The 12,913-nt window shown below is 39.5% G+C and overlaps 1 protein-coding gene and 1 pseudogene across 1 annotated transcript in view; one reads left to right on the forward strand and one right to left on the reverse strand.

Annotated features, from left to right (window-relative positions):
* MAP3K5 (mitogen-activated protein kinase kinase kinase 5) overlaps positions 1–12,913 on the forward strand; it is a 168,962-nt gene that overhangs the window by 20,062 nt on the left and 135,987 nt on the right. The window lies entirely within an intron of this gene.
* Positions 29–154, reverse strand: LOC111737188 (annotated as a pseudogene).

Below are 12,913 nucleotides of genomic sequence, written 5' to 3' on the forward strand. Positions count from 1 at the left end.
TTACAATCCCTTATTTTTTTATTTTTTACGCCTACAGCACCTGGTCTTCCTAGGTGGTCTCCCATCCCAGTACTAACCAGGCTCGACCCTGCTTAGCTTCTGAGATCAGACTTAGTCCGAGATCGGGCTTGTTCAGGGTTGCATAGCCATAGACTGTTCATGCTCTTTCTAAAAGTAATCCCAGTCTGTAAATATTTCCAGAGTAGTTTAGCACTCTGTGTTTTGCAGACTCAATATCTTAGTGTTAAAATATTAGATGAAGAAATGGAGGTTATTATAGATTTAAAGTGTCCAATATGGTCTTATGTTGGTCTAATTTGAAACCTTCTCTGAAATGTTGCCTTAACTTGGGTGATCACACTGTCATGCTCTTTGCTCAGTAAACCTTTTAATGACGTCTGTCCCCATCCACAAATTTCAGCCTGTCCAGTTTTATTGAGCCAGATATTCTGCTACCCATTACCTTAAAACCCAGTCGTTGGCTATATCTGGTAAAGAAGGAAATGAGTCCAAACTCCATATAATCTACTGGTCTTCTCATTACTGTGGGTGAATTGAGGTAAAGCAGGTCTGCAAGTTTGGAACAGCAAGGGCACAGCCTTGACCCACTTGGCTGTTAGATTAGTAGTGCCTAGCTATTTTTGTTTTTAAATTGTGAAGTGATCCCAGAGATCATCCTTATGGGCAGTTCTTTGCTGAGTTATTGCTTGGCCTTGTTCTGAAAGGGAAATTAGAGCTTCAGCTCAGAAGCTTAACCGTGTAGAACAGTTGGTGCGGATTTGCAGCCAGTCTCTGACTGCAACCTGGATTGGAGAGTCGGGGTAAGGGTTGGCTTAAGTTCTGGTTTCTCCTGCAGCTTCTGTGGTTTTATGCTGTACCAGAAAGATTCTTGCCAAACTCATACCTGTGGTGCAGCTGGGTGGCTCTATGGGGCTAGGTCTCATTTCTGGGATTGTGGATAATCTAAGTATGTTCACATTGGAGATTTATATCTCCTCTAATCAGAGGACTACAAGAAAAATCACGTCTTCCTCGTGAAGGAAGAGAAGCCATATAGTGTTAGGAGAGAAGATGACTGTAGATCTGACAGACTTCTGTGTTTGAATCTTGGCCCTGCTACTTACTGGTTCTATGTTCTTCTCTAAGCCTTAGTTTCCAAATCTGTAAGAATGAAGTCAAAGCAGTCACTGCCTTATAGACCTATTGAGGTGGTTAAATGGGATTTTGTATGTAAGGAGCTTTGTACAGTGCTGGGCAAACTACTGGAGTAAAAAGGACTTCAGAGGCCATTTAATCCAGCTCTTTGACGCATGCATCTATCAAAAATCTCTTAGATATGCTTTTATTATGTTGCCATATTGCCTCATAAATTTGATATTTTGGGGGACTCTAACAGTGACTTCCAAATTTTTGTTAAGACACTAAAAAGTTCTCCACTGCCTAGGCATTTAGTGGTGGGATGGTAGAGGGATGAGATCCTGGAAGCAGACGTGGCAGTGGTGGTGCCCAAAGTGACAGATTTGCAGAGAGCTTAGAGGTGACTCCACAGTATCTACATGTTCTAGCTTCGAGATGTGGTGAGAAGTACACATGCTTTAGGGTCAAGAGGTTTTATTTGCATTTCAGTTCTGCCTCTTACATATTATCTCTGCAGTAAGAAAGCTTGTATTTTCCCATTGTTTTGAGGATAAATATATATGAAAAGAGCAGGTACATAGTAGGTGGTTGTCTAACATTTATATATTCACAGTGTTTATTATTTGGGGAGGTCTGTGTTTCATTTTTCTGTGCTGCCCAGTAAGCCACACAAAATACAGTGGCTTCAAACAACTTGTTATTATCTCTTACAACTTAGTGAGTCGACTAGGTTCACCTAGGTTGTTCTTCCATTTCACATGAAGTTGGTTGGGTCTGTTGTCATCTCGGGGCTGCATTGGGCTGAAATGTCCAAGAAGGCTCACTCTCATGACTGGACGTTGAGATGGGCTTTCTTTAGGGTCCTCAGTTCTCTTCCTGTGGCCTCTCCATGTGGCCAGGTTGGACTTCTCATGTGGTGTTTGCATTCTGAGGGAGGTTGTCCTCTGAGTGAGCATTCCAAGAAGAAGGAAGCAGAAGCTGTCAGTTCTCCTATGTTTTGATCTCAGAATTCTCAGAACATGACTCTTGCCTATATTCTATTGGTCGAAGCAGTCACAGTGCCAACCCAGATCAAGTAGAGGGGTTAACTCGGTAGGGAGTGGGTACGTGCATACAGGAGGTAAGATTAATGGTGACTGTCTTTGGAAACATCTGCCCCGGTCTGATTTTTTTTGCATGCTCTGTATATCATGTGGATGTGCATATGTGGAGGAGGCTCATCAAAAGGTCACTAGCTCTCTGTCTGCTTCACTTCCATCTGGTAACTAAGTCATGGAGAGAAGCTGAGGCCTGGGCCTCCAGTAGAGTCATCAGATTTTCTGAAAGAAGCAATTAAAACTCAAAATGCAAAATTCCTGAAGAGATTCAGCAAGAATACACTTTACATGAGAAAAAAAAAATATTTTCTTTTATAAATTTTCAGTTTCTACAGATAGGAATGGTAGAAAACTTATTTCCCTTAGACTTTTTACTGTTTACCAGAAGAACATCTGTCTGAACGCTAACCTGTTTCCCCACATATTAGGCCTATTGGCATTAAGTGGTTGAACAGAGACAGAAAAGCTGAAGATTTACCCTGGCTTGAAGTGAAAAGGCACTGAATAATTTGAGAACATGATATTTATACATCAGAGACTTAATCTTAGCTGACTAGTAATGCAAAAAAGTGGAGATTGTCGTCTTTTTAAAAGCTATATACATTAACCTGCCTGTAAGACTCCCTACCCCATCTTAGCTTTGGGAATGGACAGAATTTGTCATTTTTATGCTCTAGCTGTGCAGAGGACAAGGCAGCGAAGGAGTGAGGCCACAGAGGGCACCAGGTGGTAGCAATGGCCCTTAACCAAGAGACTCAGGAGGTTGGGAGGAGGAAGGAGGAATGGCCTTTTCTGAGGGTCAAGTGCAGATATAAGCTTGTGGTTCATGGACTGGTTTAGTCTGCAGGCAACCTGCCTATCCCTGGAAGGATTTGCAGCCAGCATTAAAGTTTCCAGAGAGATAAAGAAAGTACAGGAGGTACTTCCTCTTGTATAATTTTCCTTGGTGCTTCCCCCCGCCGCCCCCCCCGCCCCCGTTTAATTCTAGTTGGCTTTAGAAACTCAACCAGAAGTTTACTTTTCTTTTTGTGCTTTTCTCCCACCTTACCTTCACATACCCTCTGTCTTATTTCTGGTTCTGTCCATGGATGGCTGAACAATGAGGAGCATGAGCCAAACTCTCTCCCCAATCTTTGCCCACAGAACACCTGAGAGTCATGTGCAAACATCGGCAGACGGTTCTTGGCTGAGTCTCCTATCAAATGTACTGTTTATATTTGGAAAAAGCATTGGTTCTACTCAGCAAACCGAATGTTTCCAGCTTTAACCATACCAAGTCAAGAGCACTATTCTGTTTGCTCAGTCCCATATCCACTCCCTTCCTCATTTACTACTGTCCCTTCCAACTTTTTGCTGCTTGAGCCATCAGTATTGATTTTCCTTTCTGATTTTCATCTCTTGCTCCAAACAGATGGTTTTGTCCTCTGCTAAAATTAGAAACAAAAATGAATTTGCATGACTTGAAGGTCCTGGATTTTAAATGGAAAGAGGCTGAAGAGTTAATTTTTAAATTATTTCGTTTTCTTTTTCTAACATTTTGTTGGTGAACAAAGACACTATAGTGATCTTTAATTTTTTGATGGAATTGCTGGCTGAGCCAGTCTTCCCCAGACGCATTCTTTACATCTGTCTTGGCTCTCAGGAGGTCCATTTAGTGGCTCACCCTTCTTACCTTCCTTCATCACTTCTTAGTGCTGTATGAGTAGTTGCTAAGAAATGGCTTTCTAATTAGTGCAGCTTTCTGCTCAGGGCTCCTGACTAGCTACAGGAGGAAACTAGACTTGTTAGCACAGCATGCAGAGTCGGCCAAGGTTTTCATCTATCTGCCTCACTGGCAGCCCCCTCTCACAAGCCCTGTAATTGGACCCTGACTCAGAGCTGATTGCCGTTTCTCTAATAAGTCAGGCTCAGGATCTCTCCATTCTTGTGCACAAATGTCACTTTATGTTTGTTTTTCCATTTCTGCTTTCAAGTCCTGTAGTTTTACTGTGATGATACTTGCTGGGCCCAGAGATTTGGGAAATGAGACCAGTTTTTCTAGGCTTCTTCCTGCTTGAAATTAACTTCCCTCACTTCCTGGGAAAATCCTTTGCCTCTTCCTGGACAGCTCTCTGACCCTTCTCTCAGCCAAGCATCTCAACTTAGGCCATAGTAACTCCCTCCTCTGTCTGCCCACAGTGCTTACTACTTGCTTCTACTGCATTTTAATAGCTGACCTCCGTGTTGAGACTGTTAGTTTTATTAGTTAGGTTAAGGTCTGTTTTATTCATATTTGTGTCCATAGTGCTCCCATGTAGTAGGCGCTTAATAAATAGTTCTTGAATAAATTTTAACAGCTAATGCCATTAATTAAATTCCTTGAACATATGTGAATTAATGATTTCATCATTTTCAGAAGCAATACCTCATGTAAGAGCTTTATTCAGAAAATCTTTTGCCTTTTGTTCTAGTTGTCATTGTGGCCAAAAAGGAAAGGTAATCAGTGTGTAAAATGACATGTGTCTTCAAATTTAGTGTAGGATTTACTAGTCTTAACTGCTTTCAAGTCCTTTATTGTTTTTGGAAGAAAAAAATCTAGGTTGATGACAAATCTATATATTATTGACTGTTGACTATTCTTGTTTAGGCATGAGATTGCAGGTTCATGCCATCTTGTGGCAATTGGATAAGTTTTTAAAAATATTATTAATATTATTATGGTTCTTCCACATGATGACAGAACTAATTGAATAGTCCCATGTGTTTTCTATCCTGGTGTCCCTGGTGTCTGTCAGAGCAGAATTCGATTGGTGACAGACAGAGGGGAAGAGGGTTGGGAGGCTAGGAAAATGGGGTGAAGGATTAAAGAAGTACAAATTAGTAGTTGATAGTTGGGCATGGAGAACATGGTAGAGGGAATGTAGTTAGCGTTAATATGATGGCTAAGTGGAGGGCCAGGGGTGGGAGGGAGCGATTAGGGAGATCGATTTATGAACATTATAGATGTCTAACCAATGTACCATATACTTGAAACTAATTCAAATAAATTTATTAAAAAAAAAAAGCTAGGCAGTAATTGTAGCCCCCTCTCCTGGCTTATTGCATTTACTTGGTTGCCACTTTTAGATATACAAAGAATTAGGTAAAGAATTTAAAACATATTCCCTGGCTCAGTAACTTAAAATATGTGTAAAAACGTTATTTTAGCTTATTTTCATTTCCTCCTTTAAGTTCTATTGACTTTCCTCATGATTACAGTAGCCAGAACCTGTTCTTTGAAAATAGGGGATTGTTTGAATATTGGGTAATTTCTTACTTGCCCGAACTTTTAATTTATGTGTAGTTTTAGTATAAAGGCTATTTTAGGAAACTTCCTTCTTTAAAGATCTTCTCAGGACCATATTATTCTTTAGCTACAATATGGATTTTTGCTACTGATTTTCGCTTATTATTGGCACATTCATGAATCAACTTCTTATTCATCTTTGTCCCTATTGTTCAGCTTAGTGGCTGGTGTATAATACTTATTCAATAAATATTTAATGAAGGAGTAAATAAGGTTGTATAGGGAACAGTTTATTTTCAAAAGCCTATACATAATAAAGCTTTGGCATACAGAAACAGGCAAAAACAGGATTCCTACTGTGAATATAAGATGTGGAAAAATTCAAAACACATTTTTTATTTTCTCAGAGGGACTAATAGTTTTAATCAAGGCAGAATACACTTAAACCTAATAATCGATTATAAATTATTAAAATGTAAACAAAGCCTCAACTTATTTATTTGCCAGTTGCTTCCTGATAATTTCTCTTTGTTTTATCGATTTTTCTAAAATTCAAGTAAGAGAGGGGCAAAATTATTTGCTTCTAATTCTGAGGATTTGGATTGACTGCCCAAAATTTATTATTTGATATGCCAGCTGAAAATAATTAAGAGGGTAGGAAGAGCCCTTATTTTTTTTTTTTAAATAGGAAACAAAAAGGTATTATTTTTATTAGTTTGGAATCCTGGAAAAATGTCTTAGAGGGCATAAATTCAGAGACTATTTAATTTTTGTTCAGTTTTCATGATATGTAAAGTTACAAGGCTTTATTTAAACATATGAGAACATAAAATTAATAAATAAGAAAAATGAACAATTTCAAGGCTTTGCTATGTAGTGATTTTTTTGTAGTGCTTTAAAATATTAGGTAAGAATAAACTTCAGGGGCAAAGAAGCCTTTAAAATGCATGAAGATTATTTAACTTTAAATTTTAGTATGATGTAAAGACACTAATTTGCATTGTATTTAAGTGAAAGTGAAATCAAAATAGTATTTGCTCCTAAATGACTGAAGATCCTAATGCACTAAAATAGTCACATAAAAGTCTTACATTGGATACCTGTATTAAAAGGCTTCAGTTATTTACATAAATACTATTCAGTTTAATATATTTATATAACACTACTACTTTAAATGTTTCTCTATTTTACATCTAAAATATATTCAGATATTTCAAGGTATTAAAAGAAATCTCTAAGATCTATAAAATGATTTAACTAATATATCTAATGAACTTTTAATTTTTCTGATAGGCAGTCAGTGTAGCAAAAGGGAATCTTACTCATAGTTAATACACGAACAGTTCACAAACATGTAGTGCTGACCAGACAGACAGCTCTTGTATAAATTCTTACGTTCTAGTACTGAAGTAGCTTCCTTGCCCTTATTTCTCCACACAACTAGCCATGCCTTTTTTTTCTGTAAGTTATGTTGAAATTGAGATGCTGTTACGGTTGTGTTTGGCTGGGTTACTAAGGAATACCACAATCCTGTCCTGGAACTTATTTTCTTGAGAAGTCCCAGAGGTAGATATGTGGTCAGAAACTAAAGCAAGGCAAAGCATCTCTTAATTATTAAGTGGGGTGTTTTATGCTGAGATCCCAGCATAAAACTCTGGTGAGCCAGGTTAGAGACCTTGAAGATCTCCTTTGGGCTAGGTGGCTTGAATGGTCTATAACCAAAGCAGGTCATAGAGCCTTTCTACCAGTTTCTACCACAGCACTGACACCTGAGTTTCCTCAGGTCTCATCACTGATTCAATGGAAGACCACAGAGATGCTATAGAAAATCAAAAAGGAGCTTTGCTTCAAAGCTGAGAGTAGATCTGAAGATAAAACCCATGTAAACACTTGAGTCTCTTAGAAGTCTAGGGGTAACTCTTCCTGACAAGATGGAAGAGGAAAAGGAGACCCTATCCATGCACTGGGCCATCAGCTCCCTGTAGGCTGGCACTTCTCTGATAAAATTCTGATAAAAAGTAGTCTGTTCTCCAACTCATGTTCTTCACCTAACTCTTGCCTTTTCTCCTAACACTTGGTAGAAACTGTCTTCTGATGAATCAGCAGGGACTTTAAGCATCAGATCATATGATCTTTCATTTTCATTAACAGGAAGGGCTGATAACTTCGTTTCTTGAAGTAATGTTCTCTTTGTTGAGAACATCATTTATCTATAATGGTGCCTTAGTGCAGGCTTCGATAACAGCATACCATAGACTGAATGGCTTAAACAAAAAACGTTTATTACTCACAGTTCAGGAGGCTGGGAAGTCCAAGATCAGTGTGCTGGAATATTTGATGTCTGGCGAGGGCTTGCTTCCTGGTTCATGATGGCTGTCTGCTTGTTGTGCCCTCACATGGTAGAAGGGGTGAGGGAGCTTTTTAAGGTTTCTTTTATAAGGGCACTAATCCCATTCATGAGGGCTCCATCTTTATGACATAATCACCTCCCAAAGGCCCCATCTCCAAATACTGTCACATTGGGGATTAGGTTTCAACTTAGGAATTTTGAGGGGACACAAACATTCAGTTGCTAGTAGATGGATATGCTGTGGGCAGTACCCTTATGGAGCTTATGGTCAGTTGGAAAGAGATGTTCCAAAAGATCCTTTCAATGCACTCTGACTTAGCCAAGCTGTTTATGCTCAGCTCCATGGAAATTGCTTTCAAATGTTTATTTCCAGTCTGTTTTTCTCTCCTCAGCTCCATTTATCCATATATCCAACAATATACTGAATGAACATCTCTTTCAACCTCAAATTTAATGTCATCATCTTCCTTCTGAAACCTCTATTTCTTTACTTGTCAGCAGTAGTATTTTCTCTCCATTCATTCAGACTAGAAACCTCAGCATCATCTTTGATTCCTTGCTTCTTATTCATCCATTCATCTAATGAGTGCCAAATGCTAGCCTCTGTGGATACAGTAAGCCATATACTCCCAGCTTTAGGGCGGGGGCGGATATGTGTGGGAGGGTTTACCTAAGGAGACAGCCATTTAAAAATATCTTTTCAACAATTTAATTACAAGTTAAATGCTCAGAGGAAAGTCTAAAGGACTATGAGAGGGGTCTGCCCTAGTTTCAGGACCTAGGTAACAGGTGGGGAATATGCTTTGAGGCAAGGAAGAGAGGAGATGTATATGAGGACCTAGGAGGAAGCCAGATGCAGAGAGGTGCGAGGTGAGGCTGGTGAAAGAGGCAGGAGCAAAATGAAGCAGGGCATGAGAGAGTGAAGTTAAGAGTTTTTTACCTTCTCCTAAGCCATTAAAGGTTTTTCCATGTAGGAGAAGGCCATTATTGGCCTAGCATATTTTAAAAGATCGACATGAATATCATGCAGCAAATGGAGTTGAGAAGAATGCATTAGGAGGCCAGAGGGAAAGTGTAGATGCAGAGAAGTAAATTGACTCAACAGGAAGTAGAATTGACAGGACTTCACGATTGAGTGGAAAGGGATGTTTAAAGGCTAACCGTCAGATTTCTGGCATGAGCATCTGCGTGAATAAAATAATGATTTACCCTACATCCAGAGAATTCTATGTCTTCTAAATGGACCTCAGGAATATGTCTCACCCTGTTCCCTCCTTTACATTTCCATTGCCATCATTAATCCTTTTTTCATATGCCATTGAAGACCTTCCTTGGGGTTTCTTCATTTGTGGATTTGCCCCACTCCAGTCCGGTGCCTGGATATTCTTCCTGAAGCATTCTTCTGGACATGTTACTCTGCTGATGAAATAACTTTGGTGGGTCCCCATTTTCTTCCAATTAAGCATGGGCTATAGAGTGCAAAGATCCACCCTCAAACTGAATTTTTAAATATTCTATCTCTTGCACCAAATTGATCTCCTTGCTGCTTCTGACAAGCACCAACTACTTCCCTGCATCTCTGCTTCAGCTCTCTTGGTTTTTCATGCCCAAAACACCCGCCCTGCCTCCCCTGGGCCACATTCTTCTTTTATATCAAAGCCACCTCGAACACTCCTGATCGATGCTGAAGGGCCATCTACCTGCAAATGGGTTTTGTCTCTCGTGGCATTTTGGGCTTTCAGATGAGCCTCAGCATTACTTATGATTATAAGCTATCTGAAGGCTGATTCATATTTGTATTTCACGCAGACCTAGCACAGATGCCTGAACAAAACAGAATATTTGTGAAAGAGTGAACAAGTATTCAGTGCATACTTCTTTGACTTGATCCAAGAACAATTAGTGTTCTGTACGTCATCCCTTAATAATATGCTGGGAAGTCCATGTCCTGTCCTTAACCATCCTGCATGCTATGCTATACCAAGGTGTTTTCACGGACACGATGGTGACCCACCTCCCCAGAGTAAACATGGTTGCTACCTAACTCTAGTTTCATATAATTTCATGAGAAGAGAAGGGAGGGAGCTCACGGGAAAAACAATAAAGGCCTTTATTACTGTTTTAATCTGTTGGTGACTCAGATTTATTTAAATATAGGCTTCCCATATAAGAAAAAATATTTAAAATGCAGCTGTTCTTTTGTATAGCATTTGTGAGTCTTTCATTGTGTCTTAGGAAAATGTCACTCAGTAAACAAGCAGACAAATAAATAATGACTCCCTGTTGGGATGAATACCATGAAGTAAAAATAAGACATACCAGGGCAGAGATAGGCTAGAGCCAGGGACTAAAGATGGATTGGCAGGAATTATAAGGAGGTGGTGTTGAAATGGCCTGGATGATGTGAAAGAACCGTACAGAGATCTGGGACGAGTATGTTCCAGGCAGAGAGAGCAGAGCCCATCTTCGAAAACCCTGCATTGACACTTGAACCCTGAACCCCAGACTGATCTCACTTTTCCTTGTTTCCAGCCACTGTCCCAGCCACACTGAACTTTTCCCCTTTCACAACTCCATGCCTTTGGATTATTTCCTCTGTCTGTAGTCTCTTCCTCTTCATCCTTGGGTGAAATCATACTTCAGAACCCAGCTGAAATGTCATATATGACCTAGTTACCCACCTATTCTCCCACCCTCACACCTCCTGATTCTTCCTCCTCAAAGAGCTGGTCTTTCGCACATCATTGCTTCCTCTACACTGTTTCTAATTCTAATACAGCTCAGGTCAATGTGGATTGTAATTGATTTGTCTAAAATCCTCTTCCCCCCTATACTGTAAGCCTAGAGACTGTAAGCCTAGAGAGGAGAGACTATGGCTTAATTATTTCAGTAGCATCAGTGCCCAGAACCATGCTGGGGACATGATAAATGCTAAATAATTGTGGGATACTTGAACAAATGAGGGAGAGAGGGAAGGGGAGGTAGAGAAATGGAAGGAGGTGCTGAGGAGAAATGAAAGGAGGCAGGGAACGAATGTATAAATCTTTCTTTGAAGGTATGACACTTACTGAGAAAAAGACAAACTAAAAGTAAGTGAAGATGACTTTAAAATAATAACCAGAGATTTAAAATTATACCATAGATTAACTAGAACCCACGTGATTACCATGGCCATTGGGCTTCCATGGAGGCATAATCAAACTGAAAGTTCACCTATATTTCTAGGATGGTAACTTCTGAAAGTAGGTGTGGCTTAGCTTTATTCTTTTAAGTCAGCATGTTTTTGATATTTTGCATGTTTAGTGGGTTAGATTACAAGAATGCAAGCCTAAATCTACTTTCTGTATAACCACATCCCTTCTTTAGCAGCCTGGGTTGGGAAATAATACTCAGTGCCAGAAAACAAGAAACATAACATGCTGCCTTCTTCCCGAGCAATGTTCAGAACCTTTCTAAGCTGAGGTCATATTTTTAAACTTCATAAAACACTGCTGTCTGGTTGTTGAGTGGGGAGGAGGAAGGAGTGTTTCATTCAGCACCTGCAGACAGTAACTACCAGCAGATTTCCACATTCAGAAGGACATTGGTATTTTTATGTTCATGAGATAGAAGGAAGAAATAAGCAGGTCTTTATCTACCAATATGTTACTTTGTGAAAATCATTACTATATTTGGCCAAAGTCCTCATAGCTATATTTAACATTCTGTTAGCGTTTGCTTTTGTCTTTCTTTAATGCTAGTAAACTTCGCCTCTCACAAATTCCCGTGGGTTATAGTAATACAATCTGGAATTCAATTCCTTTTACTAATCAGTAACTATAAACTCCAGAAAGATATGGCTGTAATCCCTAACTAAATGCTTAACATGTGTGGGAAGATTCAGGATGACAGGCCTTTGGGTGACCTAATCCAAAATGACAGTAGTAAAATCATAAGCCAAAAGAGCAGCCAGAGCTTGATGAGCAGCAAAGATTCTAGCAGATTTCTACAGAGCTCTTGATTTAGAGCAGAAGAATGCCACTCTGGAAGCACTAAGCAGTGAGGAAGAGGTAAACAAAACAGAGAAAGAAGGAAATGTACTCACTGGGGTTAGAAGTCATGAGAAAAATTTGATCTAAACAAGGTCCCCAAAGAGAGGAATAAATTCTCTGTTTAGTTATTTTTACAAGCAAAGTTGGAAAGTTACATCAGAAAATCCAGAACTTTTAACATCCCTGAAATACTAAGTAAGATTTGTTGAATATTTTGCATTTAGTAGTTGATCCCTAGAGGCAGGAGATAATTGAGTAAGCACACTGCAGAACTAGGACTTGAACTGCTGCTGTCTTTTGAAAGAGGAAGAAATGACATGTGTGAGAATGACGGATATTGACAAATTCAAGAACTTTTTACCCCCATCAATAGAAACTAAAGATAAATTGTGTGTGTGGGGGGTGGTGGTGGTGGTAATTTTTTAGTCTAGATTCAGAAATAGCTTTTAAGAGCAACACATTCTAAATCTAAAGGTGCCACGTGATCTCGAAGAGGTAACTTGACAAGTTATTTTTAATAACAAAAATACTTAAATGTATCATGAACTCTACCAGTTCACCTCTTTCATCATTGAGACCTGTCAGTCCTCAACAGTTGTTTGCAGTATCCAATTGGCATGAAAATAGGTCTTTCTTGTACCTCAGGGGTCTGCAGGATGTGTTTTAGCCATTCGGTATTGGCTAATGAAAAACCGAAAAGACAGCAGGCTGTGATTTTCCCTGGAGTCAATGGGGTATGGAGACAAGATGACCATAGCTTGTCTCTAATTTCTGCTTTGATGAGTATATTGAGATAGGGGCGTTTGTATGACGATTGGTTGTTCTGCATGTTTGTAAATTGGAAGAGGATGAATTTGAAAGGGGCATCAATAGGCAGTCTACTAATGCAGCTAGCTGGTCACTGTGAGCAGCACTGGGCAACTCCTTGAATACTGGATGCAGAAGTGCTGCGGGAGCAGCATCCATCAGTCTTTCATTCCTGGCCTCTGACTTCCAGCATTATTTACTCTATCTCTCAGTCGACATCCATGTA

Source organism: Pteropus vampyrus, unplaced genomic scaffold (assembly GCF_000151845.1).
Source record: "Pteropus vampyrus isolate Shadow unplaced genomic scaffold, Pvam_2.0 Scaffold24, whole genome shotgun sequence".
Lineage (NCBI taxonomy): Eukaryota > Metazoa > Chordata > Mammalia > Chiroptera > Pteropodidae > Pteropus > Pteropus vampyrus.